Genomic DNA, 17494 nt, shown 5'->3' with positions numbered 1-17494 from the left:
GTGGCAACCCTATATGCCACTGGTTAGATGAAAATGAGTTATAAAAGCAATTTGCTTTATGATAAAAAATAGAATAAGCAGTCTAAGACAAGGATGATCAGAAATTTGGTATCCATTATACCCAATAAACAAAATTCTAGTACAGAGATTTGCAGCACATCTTATATTTCTGCCCTAGGAATGTGTCTGATCCATGTACCCCTAGCACTTTAGGGTGCTCTGTATAGAAATCCACCATCTCAGCCGCAAGTGGGGGTGGGAAGCAGTGGATGTGAGTGGGTAGGGTAGGGTGTGTGCTAGGCCACTCTGGAGATTTTTTTTTTGTGGGGGGATGCTGTGTAGTTGCACCACTGATCCTAGTACCCCCTCTATTGCGCCCTAGGCATGCCCCTCTTCCAATTTCCCCTAGTTCCAGGTGCTGCTGACTCTGGAGTGGCCAAGTTAATAACTTTTTGGCCTGTATATAGCTGTGTATGGTCACTTCCGAAAATAAAATCAAGGGGATCTAGAGACTTGGGGTACTAGTTATGACACGTAACTAGCAGTAATGGTGAAAGGGGTGATTGGGCGGTATGATCCATGGGCCCTTACTGGTGGCCCCAATTGCCCCTATGATAATGCACCACTATATGTCACCTCCTTTGGGAAAATGCTGGACCTCTAAATCAGTCCCAAGCATAGGCGCTGGGCCAATGAGGTGAGTTGAGAAACTCGCCTAAGGAGGCAGCAATTGGTTACCAGCCACTCTTGGTAACTTTAAGAGCCGATTTTGAAAAAAAAAAAAAGACGTCTCTTCTAGCACAGAGAGCGGAATTGCAATCTCTCTCTAGCATACTGGGCCCCCTCCAGTGGCATCGTGGACCCCCCTTCAACCCCCCTCCGACGACAAAAAAGGTGAGGGGGGAGGTAGCATCAAGCCGCCTCAGGCAGCAGAGGAGCCAGGATTGCCCATGATCCCAAGCCTAAACAAAGGCAGTAAAATATGGTGGTTATAGGTTTAAAGGTCAGGAGCAAAAGAGCAAGAGTAAAAACCTGAAGAGCAGGAGGGCTCTTGCACAATGAGCTTACAGTCTAATCAATGAAATGCAGGAGACTATTAAGTATAGGACCTGACAATACTGGTGAAGTAAAATATAAGTTAATAAAGCTGCCACATTGATACAGTTCCAGCAATTGCAATTTGCAAATGGGATAATAACTAATAAGCACATTCCATAAAGATTTGCATCATCTTCCATCAGTTGTGCCAGCTGTAACTCTCCAGACTGTAGCAGTCTGATGTGTAGTTTATACAATGTGGCCCGCAGGAAAGCTGCTATTTGTAGTTTATTAGTCATACATGAAGCGAGGGGCACAACAAGGCAGAGAGTACACATTCACATCACAGCCTGGGGTGTACAAGGCCAGGGAATGATCCCTGAGGATGGGCGGGAACAAAAGCAGTTTAGGGAGGGGGCGGTCTCATGACTGGAGGCAGGCGGAGTTGTACCGGGCCACACTGACTCGCAGGAGCTTTACAAGGAAGGAAAGTGACAGCCCGATCTCGGGTGGACAAGCTGGCTGGAGCCCGCGGGACTGTGTGCAGGTAGGGGGATGGGATCTGGAGGCGTTGGGCAGGGGAACAGCCTGTTGGACCGGGGGAGAGTGGGATCTATTGGTCTGTATGGGGGTGTGTTCTGTGCGGGGAATCCTGGCCACTATTAACTCTGCAGTGCAGCTGAGTATTCATATACAAATACATATATATATATATATATACACGTACATGATACATACATACATACATTCCTATACATATATACACACATACATACTACATGCATACTACATACATACATACATACATACATACATACACACAAAGCAGCGGGGAAGAGTCTGCTGTATCTGATAAAGTTTAAGTTTCTTTAAGTTTTTGCCTTGCAGTTTTCAGCTGCAACTTCCATCAGGCAGTTCATACAAAGATTCTTCCCTATACACATGATTCAGGCAGACATTAGCTGGATTGATTGATTGACATGCTGTTTTACATGCTGTTGGACTATCACTCCCAGCATCCACTGAGAGGCACAGCGTGAAGACGAGAAACACTTGCTTGTATTAGTCTAATCGGCATAAGGATGGGGGCGTCAGACCTGTAGGAGTATCGCTTTCAGGGAACTACAGCTTCTGTGTCTTATGTACTTTGTCAGCTCTGCCAACTGTTGTGGAACAAATTATTGACAGACACCAATGGAGTGTGTAGCTGCTGGAAATCCCTGAATAAATATGTTAAAAAAGTTGCTTTTCTGTGCCTGGAGGTAGTAGTGCTCCAGGATGTGTTGCACTGGGATGGTGGTTACTTGGCCAGGCCATATTAACTTCATGCTTCAGCACTTGTACAATTACAGTTCTCAGCCTGAACTCACTGGCTCACTCTGCAGCAGCTACCACAGGGAAAGATTGCTTTATATCAGAGCAGGCAGGGGTACATGGCCTACTATGTGTTTATGTGTGTGGAGTGCCCACAACTCATGGGTAAATAGTCCTATGTTTCCCCTTCAGCATAAGATATTTGTTTACTTTTAAGAGGCACATCCAAGAAAAGTAGGGACTGCAGCTGTGTAGTAGTAGTGAGAGATGGTGCCTATAGTAACAGTAAATAATAGTCTCTGGGAAGGGACTGTGGGATAGCAGGTATAGTAGGGAGAGATGGTGTCTATAGTAACAGTGGGATAATAGTCTCTGGGAAGGGAGTGTGACTGTGGGATAGCAGGTATAGTAGGGAGAGATAGTGTCTGTAGTAACAGTGGATAATAGTCTCTGGGAAGGGAGTGTGACTGTGGGATAGCAGGTATAGTAGGGAGAGATGGTGTCTATAGTAACAGTGGGATAATAGTCTCTGGGAAGGGAGTGTGGCTGTTGGATAGCAGGTATAGTAGGGAGAGATTGTGCCTATAGTAACAGTGGGACAATAGTCTCTGGGAAGGGACTGTGGCTGTGGGATAGCAGGTATAGTAGGGAGAGGTGTATCTATAGTAGTAGTTGGATAATAGACTCTGGGAAGGGGCTGTGGGATAGCAGTTATAGTAGGGAGAGATGGTGCCTATAGTAACAGTGGGATAATAGTCTCTGGGAAGGGAGTGTGACTGTGGGATAGCAGGTATAGTAGGGAGAGATGGTGCCTATAGTAACAGTGGGATAATAGTCTCTGGGAAGGGAGTGTGACTGTGGGATAGCAGGTATAGTAGGGAGAGATGGTGCCTATAGTAACAGTGGGATAATAGTCTCTGGGAAGGGAGTGTGACTGTGGGATATCAGGTATAGTAGGGAGAGATGGTGCCTATAGTAACAGTGGGATATAGTCTCTGGGAAGGGAGTGTGACTGTGGGATATCAGGTATAGTAGGGAGAGATGGTGCCTATAGTAGCAGTGAGATAATAGTCTCTGGGAAGGGAGTGTGACTGTGGGATATCAGGTATAGTAGGGAGAGATGGTGCCTATGGTAACAGTGGGATAATAGTCTCTGGGAAGGGAGTTTGACTGTGGGATAGCAGGTATAGTAGGGAGAGATGGTGCCTATAGTAACAGTGGGATAATAGTCTCTGGGAAGGGAGTGTGACTGTGGGATATCAGGTATAGTAGGGAGAGATGGTTCCTATGGTAACAGTGGGATAATAGTCTCTGGGAAGAGTATATCACTAGATATTCTGTTGTTGTTGTCATAAACCTAAATGATGTGCCACTTTCGCAGGGCCAGGGATTAAGCTGTCACAGCATCACGTTACACAGTGTCCTGTACTGCTTAGCGCTGATGGACTGAAATAGAGAGGCACGTGTCCATCCACTGAGTGGCATAATCAGCCCCTTTCTAGAAGGGCAGCACAGTGCCCACACACAGCTCTTTTGTGTATCACAGTGTTAAAGCAATACAATTGTGTCTGTGAAAAGTACCTTGTTATTAGTATTTGTATGGCATCAACATATTCTGCAGCGCTGTACAATTAATGGGTGTATATATTGAACGTACAGATTGCATAGAAAATACATCTGATAACCTATACAAGGGGTACAGAGGACCTTGCTCAACAGAGCTTACAGTCGAAAAGGTTTGATAACCGCAACAGTTTTTAAGCATGCTATGAAAGGCTTGTGTGATGCAAATATTGAGCCTTCTCAGCCGCTGGTAGGTCAGTTGTGGAAATCAGTGTCTCACTTTACCCCCAGTACATGCCATTTGTGCATAACATAGCCTATTACTTATTATAATAAAACAGGGACTGATAATTGCGGTGAGAATATTAAAAAAAAAAAACAGGTGAAATAAACTAAATAAATCCCACTCCAATTACAGATAGTATTTTTCTGGTAAAGGGCATGTACCCCCCCCCCCACACACACACACAAAAAGGTACATTGTTTCTAGAGTCTGAACCAATAGTGCAAAAAGGGAGAGAAACTGTACTTTGGTAAGGTCCTTAGAATTCTTTACATTTATTTTTGGGTTCATGTCCCCTTTGCAGGCTAAAGAAGAGGCAGATGAAGTAGTGACACTTCCCTGTATGGTACTATAGCAGCCAGTTAAATAGACTGGAGCAGTCCTGTGATGTGGGAGTTATACAGAGGAGTTGCACTCGCATTCCTATAATATTTTATACAGGGAGGCAACAAGTTGTACCAAGTTTTGGAGGTGTGAGTCTGTTACAGGTAATTCCTGTTTTATCAAATAACTCCAGAAGAACTTCAGCATTGGGTCAACTTGCTGAACCTTGAAATAGGCTTTTATTATAGTTAATTTATTATTGGACAGTGGAGGGCCTTTCAGCTCCTTTTAACCCTCAGCTCTCTGTTCCTTCAATACGGTGTAGTGGTATTCTAAGACAATATGCAATTTGTTACTCTTTATTTGGGGGGCGGTTATTCCACTTTTTTCTGCAGCACATCAACAGGGGGCCTGGATTGTAGGATCTGCTTTCTCTAAAGAAGCTCTCTTTTCTGAAAGTTTGCTGGCCCCATTTAGCAAGCCTACGTGTGCATGCGAGCGTGCATTAGTGCATTGGGTGGTAGTGTTACTGCATGCGCTGGGCCCCTCTGAAGTTTTTTTTTGCAGGGGGGCCTGGTGCAAGGTTGGCACTGGTTGCTAGGGTACCATTTACCCTAGTAACCAGGCAGTGTTTTACTGGCAGACTGGAAGATGAATAACGGGGTCTGACTAGACAGGTAAGTATTAACAAATATTGAATTGGATTAGTCAGCCAAAATGTTGTTGGGTTAGTGATAGCATTTTAAATTACATTCTTGCAAGGGCAGAATAGGCAAGTAATTCAGAAACAACAAAAATAATTAAAACCCTGTTACTCTTAGGGCTGAACTCGGCGCGCTGTTGTCCAACACGTTGCCATGCGATGACACGCATTCGATGTTTCGGATGTGCAGAAGAGAATGGAACTGAATGTGGGTACAAACTACATGTATCCAACTGTCGGATGAAAACGCCACATGCTGCGTTTTCATCCAACTGTCGGATACATGTAATTTGTACCTGTGATTTCACATTCAGTTCCATTATCTTCTGCACATCCGACTGGTGACATGCGTGTCATCGCATGTAAGTGTGCAGTGTAGTTCAGCCCTTAGACTGTTAGGAAGGGCAACACTTTTTTTCTCTTGGAAGTAAAAGTATTGGATATAAAAACGTCAGGTCCCATTCTGAGTTGCAAGCAGGAGCCAGTATCCTGTAAAACAGCAGCTGCATACAGAAAATGGACAATTGTGGCCTTTTTTGCACTTTGCACATGTGTTTGAGTTCTCAAATGAGCCCTTGTATAGTGTATAAATAAATACTATTTTACATATCATAGCTTTCTGCATTTTAAAGTGCCACGCCTACAATTAGCATTGTTTCTAGTAAAAATCTTCTGCAACTGACAATAGAAGTCATTTAGTGACACACAGCCATGCCAGTAAAATGATACAAATAACTTTCCATTGTGCTCTGTAGAGCTGACAGTCATCATTGTATGGTAACATGTTACCTGTTGTGATAAAAGAATTAAAAGAATTAAAGGGGCCACAAAAACTCAGATACCTACAAAAAGGAACAAAGTACGGGTAAGCAATGTATTAGCAATGTATTATGCATACTGACTCACTATTTATGCTGCATGCCACTGCCCACTTTGCCCTACTCATAGGGTACTTAGAACTCTGCTATTGTTACATGGATGCTGCCATTATTCAGCTCAGATTCCTTCAGTCCTACAAGTGGGTGTCTCATAAATGCTGATCTATTATACGGTAACAGTAAAATGTAATCCTCATAGATAATAGCTTTTGGCTGCTGGGGTCATTGAGCCCATATGAAAGCTGGAAAGAGGCAGAAGAGGAAGGCTTCCTAAGAGTAGGGCTTCCCATGATGTTAAAAGTTAACTTAAAGACCAACTTTAATACCAAAAGGCAGCACAATGGGTAGAACGGTTGCCTTACAGCAATGCAGTTTGATTCCAAATTGGGCAATCTGCAAGTAGTTTGTAAGTTCAACCACTGTCTTCATAAGTTCCCTCAGGGTTCTCCAATTTCATTCCACACTCCGAAAATATAGAGGCAGGTTAATTGGCTGCTGATAAAATTGTCCCCACTGCATGTAAATGTCATAGGGACCTTAGATTGTAAGCACAGCGAGTACATTTATCTGCTGGATAGTTACATAGTTAAATGGGGTTGAAAAAAGACAGTCCATCATTGGTAGCATGCACTTTTAAGGCATATCAGAAATCGAATGCTTCTTAAAATTATCTTAGCCAGTTTGGTTAACTGTTCTTTTGAAAGCTGCTCCAGTTTGCAAAATTCCTGGGTGCTTTTTAAGTGTGCTTTAGGTCATTGTCCTGCTAGAAGAGCCATAATCTGCAATGGAGACCCAGCTTTCTGGGTTCAATATTATGCTCCAAAATGGATTTGTAATCTCCTCGTTTCATGATGCCATGCACAGACTCAAGGTACATAGTTCTGAGAGCAGCAGAGCAACTCCAAGGCATCAGTGAACCTTTTCCATGTTTAATTTTAGGAATTTGTTTTCTTTGAAGGCACCTTTTTTTTTTGTAAAACAAGAGATGATGTGCTTTTCCAAAATAGCTTTACGTCTGTCTTTATTACGTTCTTCCAACAGGATTTTGGCTTGTTCGCTATGTTTCACTGTCAGCAGTAAGGTGTTTCGAGTGCAAATATAATCTGTTCTGCCTTGTGTCTGGAGTCAGTGATCACGTTTCTTGCAATTTTTGATCCTTTTTACATTGCTTCAACATCAAGGGAGAATTGTGAAAAGGGGAGACAATGACATTTAGGTTTGTGGAGATGGACTTGTAGCCTTAGGGTTAGTCCACACAAGGAGATTCTGGGAGATTTAGTCGCCTGACGACTAATCACCTCTTCTTCTGGGCGACAATCTCCCCAAACTGCCTTCGCATGTCTTTTCCGAAGTTTCCGACTTTTCATTATAGCGGATGGGAAGACACGCAAAGGCAGATTGAGGAGATTGTCGCCCAGAAGAAAAGACGATTAGTCACCAGGTGACTAAATCTCCCCGAATCTCCTCGTGTGGACTAACCCTTAAGACAAGTGCCGGACGATGGCAGATCCAGAATCTCTTCCCCGCTGTGCTTCCACTCCTCGTCTGCCTGCAGCATTGATTCGGCTTGGGTGCAGGCAGACGCGGCGGATTTCGATGCATAAACATAACATTTTGCATTTCACACTGAAATCCGCCGGTGCGCCTTCAAGGATCAGCATTTAAAAGTGTTGTCTGGCTCTAGCCTAAGATTACCCTTTTTGCTTTTTCCTCAGACAGTTTTCTGCTTTTCTTTCTTTTCTCTATGTTCAGTGGGGGTCTCACAGGTACTTTAAACTGGCTGAATGCATGCATGAACCTGCAATTTTAGGAGAATCACCTGCTGAAAATCCACACTTTTATTACAACATCAAAACGATTTCATTAGTTTTTGTCCAGTCCATTTAAGGATTGCTGTGTAGAATAAGATTGGGTTTTGTAATTTGTTAAAGCTTTTTGGTGTTGATTCACTTTAGACAGAAATAAATATGTGAATACCATGGCATTGTTACTTACAGCAGTTTTCTGGCAGAACTGGAGCATTATTTCCAAAAAGTGCAGAAGACGCCAATATTTTGGTCCACGACTGTATGTGAACATTTTACAACGGAAGGTTCTAAGTGAATCTCTGTGTTACTGTTGCACATTAATCAAACCACTGCCAGATTTTGTCAGTGACACGTGGCTTTCCTCTCAAGGCAATCTGTCTGTAGAATTCTGATGCTAACTGACTTTAAAACGCAAGGGCTTCCTTGCAATTATAGACTCTGAACAGCAGAAGCGCTGGTGCAATTTAGTGCCTACCTTTGTAAATTAGACCCATACTGAGATTGGGCTATTTTTGTTTTTCTTTCAGTAGAAGACATAGGTTTAAGGTATTAACAAGCATATAATAATGCTATCCAGGATAAACTATGTAAAATTTAGGGGGTTATTTACTAAGGATCAAGTTGTGTTTTCCACAAAAACGAGATTTATTATACCCCGACCCGGAAATAGATCAAATCTGAAAATATGTCTAAAATATCTAAAACCTGTAGAGGTCAATGGCAGAGGTCCCTTGAACCATTTGAAGATGTTAATAGCCTTCATGATGTTCGAGTTTTTTTCAGTGGATTTTGCCCAAAAACTTGATTAAATCGAGCAATTTGAGGGTTTTTTTTTAATTAGAAACCATTCGAAGTATATAAAGCACTAAAATTCGACTTTTGATAAATAACCCCCTTAAAGTCTGCATAATAATTGACTTTCAATAAAAAAGATAGGGGTTAATCATGAGAAAAGATAAGTTGTGCTTCTGTATGACTCTCCTCTGAAGAGTGACAGCATGGGATCCTTAAAGCAACTCTCAAAAGATCTGAAAACAAAGATTGTTGAGTATCAGTATCAGTATGGTTTAGGGGAAGGCTACAAAAAGCTATCTCAGAAGTTTAAACTGTCAGTTTCAATTATAATGAATGTAATCAGGAAATGGAAAGCCACAGACACAGTTGCTGTAAAACCCAAGTCTGCCAGGCCAAGAAAAATACAGGAGTGGCATATGTGGAGGATTGTGAGAATGGTTACATACAACCCAAAGATCACCTCCAAAGACCTGCAAGAACATCTTGCTGCAGATGGTGTATCTGTACATTGTTCTACAATGTGCATTTTTCCCAAAGAACATCTGTATGGCAGGGTGATGAGAAAGAAGCCCTTTCTGCACTCACGCCACAAACAGAGTCGCTTGTTGTATGCAAAAGCTCATTTAGACAAGCCACAGTCATTTTGGAACAAATTTCTTTGGACTGTTGAGACAAAAATTGAGTTATTTGGTCATAACAAAAAGCGCTTTGCATGGTGGAAGAAGAACACTGCATTCCAAGAAAAACACCTGCTACCTACTGTCAAATTTGGTGGCGGTTCCATCATGCTGGAGAGATTTTGTATGAACGAATGGTCAAAAATACCGCCATCCAGAATCCAGACACTCGGATAATAGGATAGTCTGCTTAATTGTTTCAATCAAATTTTATATCCACTTAGCCATAGCAGGAGTCTGACGTTAGTCAGTAAATTTTTATAAGAGAAATGATTTTCTATAGAGAAAAAAGAGAATAAAGTATAATGTATGATGGATCTATTCTTTGCAACTTTTCAGACGGTCTGAAAAGTTTTTTATTGTTTTTACATAATTATTTGTCTGTTTTTGTTCTGCAACTGGAAATGGTAGATGGTTGGGTCTGGAGGAGTTTTTACTATTCATTGGCTCTTTCTGCAATAAAGAACAAAGGTTTTTATATTTATATATTTTCCGAGTGCTCTTTTTAAGGGTCATAGGCAAAGTGTTTCATTAAGTGTTAGTGCTCTCTACCACCACTTGTGTATTTTACTGAGTTCCCAATCTCTCAGAGGCTTTAGCTCTATCCTAGCTAGGGTCACACAGGGCTGAAATTATGCAGGCCAATTTCAGCCCCTACCGTGGGCAGTAGCCTCCCTCTTCTGTTTGCATCCGGAAACCATTGTGTCCGCTTTGAGCTGAAGCCTACACAATGGTTCCAGATGTGAAAGAATAAGGATACTTCTGGCTATGAAACAGTAGGAACAGTAACACCAAAAAATTAAAGTGTAGCAAAGTAATGAAAATATAATGTAGTTGCCCTGCGCCGGTAAAACTGGTGTGTTTGCTTCAGAAAAACTTCTATAGTTTCTATAAACAAGCTGCTGGGTAGCCATGGGGGCAGCCATTCAAAACTGAAAAGGAGTAAAAGCACAAGATACACAGAGGATAATAGCTAAGCTCTGTAGTATAAAATTATATTCTTCAGAATTTATCTGTTATCTACGGAGTATCCTGTGCTTGAATGGTTGCCCCCATGGCTACACAGCAGCTTGTTTATATAAACTATAGTAGTGTTTCTGAAGCAAACACATCAGTTTTACCGGTGCAGGGCAACAGTACATTATATTGTCACTTCTTTACAGTTTCATTTTTTGTTGTTACTTTTCCTTTAAAGCTGTACTTTATGTAATACTGAGTACTTTATCGTACAAAGAAGCATTGATTATTTCCATGCTCAGTAAATGTTATTCTAAAAGGCAACTGAGCATTGCAAATCTAGGAATACCTCTCAACTGTCCCGTTTTTTTCACGGGACAGTCCTGAATTTGACAGCTTAACCTGCAGTCCAAAATTGTTACTGAAATGTCTGACTTTCTCTTTGATCTCTTGAATTGAACAGCATTAAATAGATTCAAAGTTTCTAACTTAATTGGCTTTTGGCAGAGCCCAGAATATGTGGCAGGTGCACTTGATACTTTGTAACAAGTTAAGCTAAGCAAAGAAACTATTGTAGCTAAGATAAGCAGGTCTCTTATGGAAAACTGTGACTGGCAGCTTAAAGGCAATACACCTTCATTAGCAAAACTGTAATAGCACATAAAAACCACAGAAATGTGTTCAAACTGTCATAGCCTGGGAGGTATGGAATTCTTAAATGTTTTTCACAATTGTACATTTCAATGTTCCATTTAATTGCTATGTTTAATTAAGTAATAGGAAATTGCAGTTTGAAAGAATATACTATAGGCTCAGCTGCCCTCAAAGGCTTAAATGTCTGGCCAGCTCATTCAAACAGGACCTGATTACGTAAAGGTTCAGTACCTTGACTTGTAATTTTGAGCATCTAATAACTACAAATTCCGTCCTTTCATTTTCTAAAGGGGATATACCGTATAAAAAAGTTATTATAAACACTTACCTGATACCCAGGGCCAGTGGCCAGGGGTTCTTCTCAGCGAGCACCACAGAGAGGTCCTCTTCCTGCTTCTTCACCAAGACTTTGAAGAAAGAAGAAGCAGAAGAAGATGATCGTTTTGTAGTACTCACTGAGAAGTACCCTGGGCAAGTGCAGGTTCTGCATCGGCCTGGGGTAACGGGAATTATTAACCATTCAGTGATTCAACCTTTCCTTCTTCTTTAATTGTGATTTACACCCCTTGGTGCTGTAGGACTTCATAAAGAACCCTCAGTAAACAACAGTTCACCCATTTTCTTGATAAATTGCTGATTAGACAGATTAGAGACTGTTGTTGCAGGCAAAAATTTGCAGATGTATAAAACTTGTGTTAATTCCAAATAACCAGAATAATAAGCATGGTAAGATACAGTACTTCGGCTTCTTTTTGGTGCAACCCGGAAACCCGTTATCCAAAGTGCCGAATTATGGACAGCCCACATCCCTTTGACTATCCGGAAAATCCAAATTTTTTAAAATGATTACTTTTTTCTCTGTAATAAAAAAACAAAAACAATACCTTCTAATTAATTCAAACTAAGTTATAATTAATCCTTAGCGGAAGCAAAACCAGCCTATTATTTAATGTTAATGATGTTCTAGTAGACTTAAGGTAAAAAGATCCAAATTATAGATCCATTATCCGGAAAAGACATTGGCTCATTGGCTTTCATTGTACAAGTAAAATTGAATCAGTGCCCTGTCCTGATACAGGTCGCCTCTCCCAGGGTGACATTTCTAGGGCTTTCACCATCCCTAAAAGTGACTAATTGTGCTTTTCATTTACATGTTTCAATGGATACCATGTGCCAGTAGAAAAAAAAGAGAGTCTGGCCTGTGCACAAATTATGTATTGTACCTACGAGATGATTCTAACTAGAGAAAGAATTGAGCAGAATCAGCATTAAGAGATCAAAAGGCCCAGGGTTTGCCGGTTCCGGCCATTCCTGCTGCCTGTTTACACTGTTCATAATAAAGGGCAATCTCTATTGCTTCTCGGCTGTTCCTGAACTATAGCAGTCCTGTGATTAGTGCTCTGCCGCTGGGACTGTCCTGTTGCTCTTACCCTGGGTGACACTGAGACTGGCTGCTCTTACCTTACATGACACTGAGCTAGTTAGTACACAGGGGAGCAAGCATTCACATAGTGCACTGCTGTGTTACCTTGAGCATGTCTGTGGCCCTCCAACTGTTGCATTACCACCTAGCATATTCAGGATGCTTTCTGGATACCTGAAGGCAACTGGCAAACAGAAAGGGGGTCAGTTTTTAGGTTAGATTTTTATTGATGATATTAGCATTACTTATATTTATTTATATCTTTCTTTCCTATTACATTCCAACAGTCAAGCCACTGTCTGTGTGTTGGATAAAGCTGACCCATGAGCTAAACGACTGAATCATCCCAGTGCAGGGTCAGACTGGGCCGGCGGGACACCGGGAAAAAACCCGGTGGGGCCCGCCGGCCCAGAACCGCTCCCTGCACTTCTTCTTCCTGCTGCTACCGTCCTTCTTCGGACTGGTCGTGGCAAAAACACTGCACACGTGGCGCAGCTGGGGGAAGGGTGCGGAGGGGGGGCCTGAGACAGCAACCCCGGTGGACCCCAGGCCCCCCAGTCCGAGTGTACAATAATGTCCAGATAACAGTTTTTGAAATTCCAAACTAGATTTATTTAAATAATTTTAAAAACAATAGAAACCAACTGCAACTTGTCTTGAATTACCATTGTCTATATTGGTGTTCCCCAACCAGTAGCTCTTGAGCAAAATGTTACTGACCAACCCCTTGGATGTTGCTCCCAGTAGTTTCAAAGCAGGTGCTTATTTTTATATTTCTGGCTTGGAGGAAAGTTTGGGTTGCATGAAAACCAGGCCAAACAGACCCTCCTATGTGCTGCTAGTCCACAAGGGGCTACCAAATAACCAATCACAACCTTATTTGGTACACCCAGGAACATGTTTCATGCTTGTGTTGCACCCCAACTCTGTTTACATTTGAATGTAGCTCACAAGTAAAAAAGTTTGGTCTTTATCATACAGTGTAAAAATTAAATTAATAGGGAGAAAGTAAAGTCTGTAGGTAGATAACTGTAGCCAAATGAGCGGATCTCTCCCCAATATGCCCACCTTGAGGTGGGCAATATCGGGCTGATCCGATCGTGGGCCCTAGGGCCCAACGATCGGATCCCAACGAATAGTAATGGGCGGTCGGATCGCAGGACCGCATCAACGAATAGATGCGGCCGCGATCTGACGGGATTTTTTGTCCCATCCAATTGAGATCTGGCCGACTTTCGGCCAGATCTCGATCGGTGAAGCCGGTCGGGGGGCCCCATACACGGGCCAATAAGCTGCCGACACGGTCTGTCTGCAGCTTTTATCGGCCCGTGTATGGCCACCTTTAGTCAATTATTGTCATTATGTGTTAATATTCAAAATGGGACACTGTATAAGGCATTGGATGGCTGTAACCCAATCATGCTTTGATCTATTTAGATATGTTATTTGTTTTGTTTACTATCTGTTTATATGGCATGGCACAGTGGATAGCATTGCTGCCTAGCAGTGCTGGAGTCCTAGGTTTGATTCTATCCTGGACACTTCTGGGCAGCTTAAGAATGTGAAGAAACTTTGATTGTAAGCTCCACTGGGGTAGGGGCAAATGTGAATAATGTATAGTTCCTGGAAAACGCTGTGGAATATGTTTGCACTATATAAATAATAATAGTGCCAAGATGTATAGACAGCTTTAATACAGCTATTGTTTACATTAGTCCTTTGGATCTTACAATCTAAGTTTCCTATCAAATTCACACAACACACTTACCATGTATTTAGGAATGTGCATTATACACTTAGCTCAACATTGCTAAACACAAGCCCCTGAAGCAAGAGATCTTTAAAGAGGCATGGTGATGGAAGATGTACACCCTGGGACAAAACCGTGCCTGCACATGCCTGGAAATGCATTTCTGGATAGCTGACAGAAACTCCCATGCACAAGAGAGATTTGTTCTTGCTCCGTTCCAGGCTGGACTGCTAACGCCCAAGATAATTTCCTTTTCCCAGATGTCTCCTGCAAATGTAAATGCAGACCTTCCAGGGTGGTCATTTAGCTGTGTTGGTTAAAGGGATGCAATCGCTGTTTACCAATGAAAGATGAAGCTGATTTTTTAATCACAATCACTCCTCCCGTACGGGCTGTTATTTTCTGCAAGGATTCTTTTTAAATCTAAGACTAGTTTACTGGAGTGAACTACAACTCCCAACATCCTCTGTTTTCCCTGTGTGGCTTAAAGAGACATGATCACTTTTTGTCAAGAGGAAACACTGTGGGTTTGATTTTCTTGTTTTTCTTTGCTGTGATTTGGAGCTGTGTGTAGTTAAATCTCTGCTGCAAGTACTTAAATCTGTGTGTGTGTGTTTGTGTGTGTGTGTGTGTTATCTAGCTCTGGGTACAGGTTTGGGAATTGTTATGTAGAATGCCTGAGACTTGTTTATTAATGTAAACATTAAATAACAATAACAATTGACATTGTTTTGCCACCAATAGGGATTCATACAGCTTAGTTAGAATCAAGTACAAAGTATTGTTTTATTATTATGGAGGAAAATAAATAATTTTAAAACATTTTAATTATTTGCCTAATATGGAGTCTATGGCAGCTTTCTGGATAACTGGTTTCCAGATAAGGGATCCCATACCTGTATTAAGTGATATGTGCACCGTCCTAAGCCTTTTTCCATTAAATTGCCGTCAATTCTGGGCATTGTTCTGCAATAGAGGCAATAGCAAAGATAACCGATTCCTAAATTAGATTTATGTTGGCAAAGGTTAATATTTCATACTGTTACTCTGGGTGTTGTAGGTTCTGTTCTAATTATTTTTTACTTTAAGTGGGCAGGGCTACAACCACTGTAGCCAATCAGAATATTCACAAACCAAATGCCAACATCATCAGGGACAGAAAAAAAGTGTGCCAAAATGCCTCAATGTAAAACCACAAATCTACCCAAAATGCAACACTATAAATTTTATGGCTTGTCATAACTATAGGTGACATTTTGTACAAATTATGTTGGGATATGGGGCAATTATCAATATGCACATTATAGTATTTCAACTTGAAATTCAGCTTAATGTTTTGTGGAGAATTTTATATTTTGGCAAATCCAAAAATTAACGATTCAATTCGCCCATAATGCATACACATCCATAGCCAACAAAAAACCAGGCCATAGTATTCAGTAAGTTGAGCCATGAATCTTATTTGAAGACCTGTTTTCCAGAATGTTTGGGACCTGGGGTTTTCTGGATAACAGATCTTTCAGTTATTTGGATCTTCATACCGTAATAATAATTTGGATTATTTGGATTCATTCAGAGCTTTGTGGATAATGGGTTTTCGGATAATGGACCCCGTACTTGTATATGAAACTGTACAATATTTTGGTTGCTGGGGTGGTATAAGTAAAGGACCATAATAATGCAGACAATCTCATTAACTAGAAATCTGTGTTTGAGGGGGTGCCATAGAAATGGAAGCTATTGCAACGTGCCTCTGTTTTCCATCACCCTTTGCCTGCCTTGTTTGTTTTCTTATTGACATGACAAATAACTGTTTCCAGGCTTTTCTTCTGTTGTTTGTATGAGAAATGCAGGTGGTTATTGCATCAAACATTAGCTCTTTGTGGTCTGTAAATAATGTATTTGGTGAGCATTTAGTCCTGCACAAAGGCTTCTAAAAGGCTCTCAGATTCCAGGCCAGGAAAAGCTGATGAATGAATGTACGTGGGCACCTTATTTAGGGGGGTTGTTGCTGGATAGTTGGATATAATAGTAGGCATATACAGGTATGGGACCTGTTATCCAGAATGCTTGGGACCTGGGGTATTCCGGATAAAAGATCATCCCTAATTTGGATCTTCATATCTTAAGTCTACTAGAAAATCATGCAAACATTGAATAAACCCAATGGGCTGGTTTTCATTACAATAGGGATTAATTATATCTTAGTTGTGATCAAGTACAAGGTACAGTTTTATTATTACAGAGAAAAAAGGAAATCATTTTTAAAAATTTGGATTATTTGGCTAAAATGGAGTCTACGGGAGATGACCATTCTGTAATTCGAAGCTTTTTGGATAACAGGTTTTTGAATAAGTGATCCCTTTTACTGAGTGCAAAGCCTAGGGGACTAGTGATGTGCAAGCTGGCCAGAAACTTGTGGGACCCCCCGGGTTTGGGCCGGCTACCGAAAAAAATGATAAGATACTTTGTAACAATTTTGAGACACAAAAAAAACAGTTTAGATAAGGAGAAATATTTTCAAACTTTCATAACCTGCCAAATTTTGTAAAATGAGCATGGTAATTAGGGGGTGTGGCAAAAGAAAGGGGCTTGGTCTAAAAAATTTGCTGTTCTAAGTGCGAAAACAAATTTTTGTCCTCTTTTTACTTTGAAAATGTTGGGAGGTGTGCATCACTATATTCATTGCTCCTTCTTTATTGTTTTTTTACCTTTTTTACAGCTGATACAGTTGATCCTTTTCTTCTACAAACTTCTTATTTTATTTTATTTATTCAGTGTTTTCTTTTCTAGATCATTTTCAATTCCATTAGGCCTGCCTATTGTAGTACCACATGGTTCAGTCCTTGTGTACTGCATCTACTCCATGTACAGTATACTTATAAATGACCTATAATAATATATTCAAGCAGCAATCTTAGAAGCTGATTTATGGTATAGCAGAAAGTATTGCCTTTAAATCCCAGGTACTGGTTTGTGGGACAGAGTAAAGTATAATCATCAACGGAGTTGGTTACAGCTATAGAAATATGATGCCAACCCATCTAAGCTTGCAGTTTTCTAGCCTCTAAAAAGGGCAACTATACCTGAGCCTTTAACATTCTCCGCCTTCTGCAGAGCCTCAAACTCCAGCAACAACACTTGCAGGCTTGCTGGAGTATGTTTGTATGTGGGATGGGGGACATGTGAGGTTTTTCCCAATCTTCCGTACTAGAACTGAATATAAAGGGCCCTGGGGATTTGCTGTTTTTGATGTTTTATTTTGGACTGTCGTTATTGAGTTACTTTTACACTTAACGGTAAGTTTAAGTTAACTTTTTGTATGTA

At 41.1% G+C, this 17494-nt stretch overlaps 1 protein-coding gene across 3 annotated transcripts in view; it reads left to right on the top strand.

Annotated features, from left to right (window-relative positions):
* Positions 1–1442: 1442 nt before the first annotated feature.
* Positions 1443–17494, top strand: part of dnmbp.L (dynamin binding protein L homeolog) — a 104916-nt gene continuing 88864 nt past the window's right edge. For 2 of the 3 annotated variants that reach the window (XM_018225298.2, XM_018225296.2), the window contains exon 1: positions 1443–1585. The gene's annotated coding sequence lies outside the window, so the exon portion shown is untranslated. Of the gene's footprint in view, positions 1586–14233; positions 14691–17494 lie in introns of those variants that run through there. The other variant, XM_018225297.2, reaches the window with a different exon arrangement.

This window comes from Xenopus laevis, chromosome 7L (genome assembly GCF_017654675.1).
Source record: "Xenopus laevis strain J_2021 chromosome 7L, Xenopus_laevis_v10.1, whole genome shotgun sequence".
In the NCBI taxonomy this organism is placed as follows: domain Eukaryota; kingdom Metazoa; phylum Chordata; class Amphibia; order Anura; family Pipidae; genus Xenopus; species Xenopus laevis.
This window is presented reverse-complemented; position numbering and strand designations above follow the sequence as displayed.